Source organism: Mauremys mutica, unplaced genomic scaffold (genome assembly GCF_020497125.1).
Source record: "Mauremys mutica isolate MM-2020 ecotype Southern unplaced genomic scaffold, ASM2049712v1 Super-Scaffold_100251, whole genome shotgun sequence".
In the NCBI taxonomy this organism is placed as follows: domain Eukaryota; kingdom Metazoa; phylum Chordata; order Testudines; family Geoemydidae; genus Mauremys; species Mauremys mutica.
Window position 1 is genome coordinate 661907 of NW_025423295.1, and position 5644 is coordinate 667550.

Genomic DNA, 5644 nt, shown 5'->3' on the forward strand with positions numbered 1-5644 from the left:
GGTTTCCTGACTCAGAGGATGAAAATGACCGTGTGTCGGGCCGCACTGCTGTGAATCGTTGTTGAGTGGAACCCCTTGTTGGCATTGGTAGTGTAGACACGGCCTCAGACTCGGTGCTGGCCAGGGGAAGTATTGCCCCTAGAGACACCCAGGGGTGGTGTGGGATTGTCACAGGTTACTGGGTGGGGGCTCGAGCGGGTTCTGTGTTGTGTTGTTAAAAAGGATCCCCAAGATATTGAACCTGGCCCATGTTGCTGCCACCTCCAACTGGCAGAAGGGTCACAGGAAGAAGCAGGGGGGAGGGGAGGAGCACCAGTGAATTTATACAATTATTCAGTGAGGCAGAGGCCTGGCAGAAGGAACTACCTGTGCAAGCCCCTGGGCAGAGAGGGGATCTGTGATGGCCTCGGCACTGGAGCTAGAGCCCAGGGATGGGGCAGGAACTGGCGCGGGGAAGATGTGTGAGCTGGGAACCCCTCTCCCCAGGGGTTTCCCCTGCAGGCCTGTTTCAGGGTCTCTCTTTGCTCTTTCCCTGTGTAACCCAGTGGGGCTCAAACTTTTGGCACTGGTGACCCCTTGCACAAAGCAAGGTGCCGAGTGCGACCCTCCAACATCAATTCAAAACACATTTTTTCATATTTAATGTTATTTGAAATGCTTAATTTATAACCTAATTCTTTAAAATGAGTTTAACTTTTCTCCCTACTTTTAAATTCAGCCTAGAACACACGTCGATTGAATTATTGTTATAAGCAGAAAAGGGTTTTCAAATAGTTACTGTTGAACACTGGGGGTGTGAAGACATTTGTCAATATCACTTTTCACAGCAGACTTTGCTCCATTGCCACCCTCACTGCTGCTGCCTGCAGAGCTGGGCGGTTTGTGACCCCCACATAATAACCTCACCCCCCCCCCCACGAGGGGCTGTAACCCCCCGTCTGAGAACTCCTGGGCTGCTCCCTTCCCCCTCTGGCTGGGACACTTGACCCCTGTCCCGTTCCCAGGGGGCCCATGTGCTCCTGGAGCTGGATCGGCCGCTCCTGAGGGGAGCCAGAGCCGGGGGGGGGGAAAGGGGAGTTGTCAGTGGGGCCAGCAGCGCTGGGAGCCACAGACACAGGGGGGCAGAGATGGGCTGAGGAGGGGCCGCTTGTGCAGAGTCACTTCCCTGCCAGCCCCCAGTGCTCCCCCCCAGCTCCCCCCATCCTCTGGGGCTGCCTTAATTCAGACAGTCCCTTTCCCGCCATATCCCCAGCACATCAGTGATTGCGATAGCAGGGGGCAGGTTTTCTCTGGGGCACTGAGCTTTGCCAGGGGGTTGGTGGCTCTTTTCTTTCCTCACCCTGGAGTAAACTCAACTTTTTATTCCATCCTTGATGATTCATGGAATAACAACAGCAGCATGAAGAAAGAGGTGGGCACAGTGCGTCTCAGGGGGGGAGCAGAGAGGTGCAAGCGGTGGGGTGGGGTGGGCTGGGCTGGGCAGGGGAGGGGACAGAGAGGTGTGGGTGGCAGGCAGGATGGGTGTCACAGGAGGGGCAGAGAGGTGTGGGTGGTGGATAGGATGGGTGTCACAGGAGGGGCAGAGAGGTGTGGGTGGTGGGCAGACCTTGGGGCAGAGGGTGTAGAGGCACAAGCAGCAGGTAAGGAGGAGGGAGGAGAGGAGCGAGCAAGAAGTGGACTAACTTCTAGGGAGCTTCCAGAGCTCATGCCCAGCCTCCCCACATGCAAGAGTCATGGGCCACCTGTTCTCTGGGTCTTCGCTAACCAAGTCCCTCCCCAAGCTCTGTTGATGGAAGAAGCCCTCCTGTTGACACAGCGCTATCTGCACATGGGTTAGGTTGATAGAATTGCATTGCTGGGGGGGGGGGGTGTTACATTTTTTTACACCCCTGAGTAATGTAGTTAAACCGACCTAATTTTGCAGCATAGACCTGTGCAAAGAATCACACACCCACCTTAGGAGTAAAACTTCACCTGCTCCTCTGCTTTACAGAATCCAAACACGAGCAACACTTGTCAGGCCCCAGTGGTGATGGCAGGGAGTCAGGTGTGGGCAGACAGTGTGTTATAGCTACCCACAGGCACCATGGCTTAGCTGGCTTAAAGCATCTGTTTTGTAAACAGGAGATCCTGGGTTCAACTCCCAGTGGTGCCTGGTTGTTGGGGCACCTGCGATTGGCTACTGTCAGAAGACAAGATTCAGAGCTAGATGGGCCTTTGGTCTAGCCCAGTGTGGTTTTTCTTATGGTTTAAATAACACTCACAGGCACTGATAACAGAGTTACTGAACGTTTGGCAGTTAGGAGCAGGTAGGTCAGTGGTCCAGTCCCCACACAGATGACACCCTCCCTATGGGACAGGGGCAGGTCTGAGCTCTCACCCAAATGCTCATTGTGGCTGCCAGAATCTGTGAGCAGCTTGTTTAGTTTACGCCAAAGGTTGAGTCCTGCTTTGTGCACCGTGTGTGAGACTGAAAATCCTAAACCGTCCTTTGAAATAACAAATGCAGCAGGACGTGTTATTGTCCCTGCCCCAAAGCAGACAGACCAATGGAGAAATACCGTCGAGTCCAAGGTAATACTCCCCTGCCATTTTACCTTTTTTGCTTGCTAAACTCCTTCTTATCTGCCCGGCCCAGGCTGTCCTCTGCCTCAGCTGCTGCTCCCGGCCTGCTCTAGAGTTAAACACGCAGGGCCCCCAGGGGAACAGAGGCTGGGACAGGGCAGCAGCCTGGGCTGGGCTGGGAAGATGCTGGGAGTTCTCGTTCCCTGAGAACTGGCCCGGCTCCCTTCTCAACAGCAAACAAATCAATTCCACGTCCTCTCCCCAGAAAAACCAGCCTGGAGCCAAGGGCAGCAGGGGACGATTCCCTCCAGTTTCCACCAAGGCAGGAGAGAAGCCAGGGTGTTTCTAGCAGAGCTTATGGAACTGACGTGGGGAAACCAGCCTTTAATAACAGGCAGTTCCAGTTTAAGCTAAGTGTTTTTAAGAATTTCTACAATATTAAATAACCCTTTAATCATAGTGTCACCATCCATAACATTGCTTCAGCCTTATAGGTTCCCAAGTGCAAAAGTAAACATCGCTTCAAATCCAAGGGAGTGGAGATCAGTCAGTGTTCAGAGTCATCCCACACAGAAGAACCATGTTGTGGTACATACTGGCTCCATCATGTGGCCATGGCCTTTCCCTCCTCCTTCAGAGTCAGAATGTGATCAGCTCCCACTGAGAGGGTGCAACACCCCTCCCTTGGTCTCTATGCTAGAGCTCCTATCAGCTCAGTGTCCTTCCCGCAAGAGTGGGCTGCTGAGAGGGTTGCGATGGGGTAAATGATGGCAGAGGAGGATTGTTCCTGCTGGGTTTTCTTTGTGTGTCTCTGTGATCCTGCTGGAGGAAGCTGAAGCATCATTTGTGTTTGTTTCAGTGTCTTGGGTTGGGCTGAGGTTGTGACCCTGAGTACAGGGATTCCTGCGCTTTCTGCTCTTAGCCCCTCAGGGAATGGACAATGAGCAACTTCAGAAAGTGGATAGAAAGTAGCCTAAGAAAGTGTAACATAAATGAGAAGAAAAATAACATTATCACCTCCCTGGTGGTCTAGTGGTTAGGATTTGGCATTTTCACTGTCATGGCCTGCATTCAATTCCGTGTCAGGGAAAAGTGACTTTAAACCAAAACTGCTTCAGTTTTTCACTTACAACATAAACAAATCCATGGTATTTTCCTGATTCCCCTTTCTTCCCAGTGTCTCCATGGCAGGGCTGGTTCCAGGCACCAGCGCAGCAAGCAGGTCCCTGGGGCAGTCAATGGAAAGGGGAGGCTTCAGCAGCAATTTGTCCCTCTCAGAGCGAAGGACTTGAGGCCAAAAGCGGCAGAGGTAGAGCTGCAGCTTTTTTATTTTTTTTTCCACTTGGGGTGGCAAAAACACTGGAAGTGGCCCTGCTCCATGGAAGAGAATTTGTTAAATCCCAGATGAGTGGGGTTAAATCAGTTCTCAGCCTGAGTCCTTTGCTCTTACTTCCGAGGAAATTGGCCCTCCATGGGGCCATTTCCCGCCTCTCTTTCCTAGGGAAGCACAATTTTCTTTGCACAGACACAGAAACAGTGAGATCTTTCTCTGTCCCTTGTGCAAAGCAGGGGGCCAAATTCCATGGAAACAATGGACAAGCAGGGGGCCCTGGGCACATCCAGCCCTGGCCGTGAGATGTTCCCTCCCCTCTTTCTTTATGCCCCAATCTTTCATGGATTGTCTGGGATGGGGGAAAAGCTGAGTTCACTGCAGGTGGAGGGGAAAAAGGACCCTGAAAATCTCAGGCCCCAACCCCTGCTACCAGGATCACTGAGCTGCTGGGAATCTGCATGGGAAAGGGACGGTGTGAATTGTCAAGGTGGGGAATGAATAACAATCTACAACTAGATCCACCTCATTAATCACTGACACAGGCTAATCCTGCTGCCGATAGAACGGAAACTGGGAGTGATTCTTTGCTGTTCAGCCATGGAAACAGTGACCCAATTGCACCGCAGTGAATGTGCTGGGGAAAGCTGGACTTCACAGGCAGGTGGAAAAAGCAGATCCTAGACACACCTGGAGCTCCCCACAGCACTTATGCCACCGGGGTCAGGTGTTGAGTGACTCACAGCACCCCTCCCCTCCCATTACCTTCCAGTAGGGGGTGGCAGCACCCCTCACCCAATGCAGGGGAGAGGCCTGATTGTATCTCTGCACCCTGAGTCCAGGGCACCCACTCTCTCTGCCCCACACATCAAATCTGGCCCTGCTGCAAAGTGACCCTAAGAACCAGCAATCTCCAGGACAGCAGGTTTGGCCCTCAGAGTAGGGAATGTGTCCCCCATGCTGCTCTTAGGCCACTGGATGCTCTGGAAACAAGAGGGCTCTGAGTGTAACCCAGGGGTCAGTAACCTTTCAGAAGTGCTGTGCCGAGTCTTCATTTATTCACTCCAATTCAAGGTTCCGCATGCCAGTAATACATTTTAATGTTTTTAGAAGGTCTCTTTCTATAAGTCTATAATATATAACCAACTATTGTTGTATGTAAAGTAAATAAGGTTTTTTAAAATGTTTAAGAAGCTTCATTTAAAATTAAATTAAAATGCAGAGCCCCCAAGACTGGTGGCCAGGACCTGGGCAGTGTGAGTGCCACTGAAAATCAGCTCATGTGCCACCTTCGGCACACGTGCCATAGGTTGCCTACCCGTGGTGTAACCCATAGCAAGCAAAGATTATCTGAGGATGTAGCTCAATGGTAGAGCACATGCTTTGCATGTATGAGGTCCTGGGTTCAATCCCCACCATTTCCAGGTTGATTTTTTCACCCTGCTGCTTTGCTCACGCCCAGAGGGGATGTGGCCCAGCAGTCTCCCTGCACCAGTTTCAATCCTGCTCAGTGAGGGGCAAGTGCCAATTGCATGAAAGGTCTGGGGGGGTGGGGGTTCTGCTCCTAAGTCACCTTGGTACATGTAAGATTCCCACCCGCTGTGCTGCTTGGGACAAGGGTAGATGAGAAGTGTGAATCCTCCAGCACTGGAGGGAAAGGTCCCACCTGCACAGACTGAGAGGCCAGGAAACAGAGGGGCAGTCAGTGCTCAGAGAGGAGGGAGGTCAGTGATTTACACCCAGCAGGGG

General features: G+C 52.1%; 2 non-coding genes across 2 annotated transcripts; both read left to right on the forward strand.

The window, feature by feature from the left end:
• Window positions 1–2080: 2080 nt before the first annotated feature.
• On the forward strand, window positions 2081–2155 carry TRNAT-UGU. Its single transcript has one exon. It is a non-coding gene; the product is annotated as a tRNA-Thr (tRNA).
• Window positions 2156–5247: 3092 nt separating this feature from the next.
• On the forward strand, window positions 5248–5319 carry TRNAA-UGC. The gene has a single exon. It is a non-coding gene; the product is annotated as a tRNA-Ala (tRNA).
• The last annotated feature ends 325 nt before the right edge of the window (window positions 5320–5644 follow it).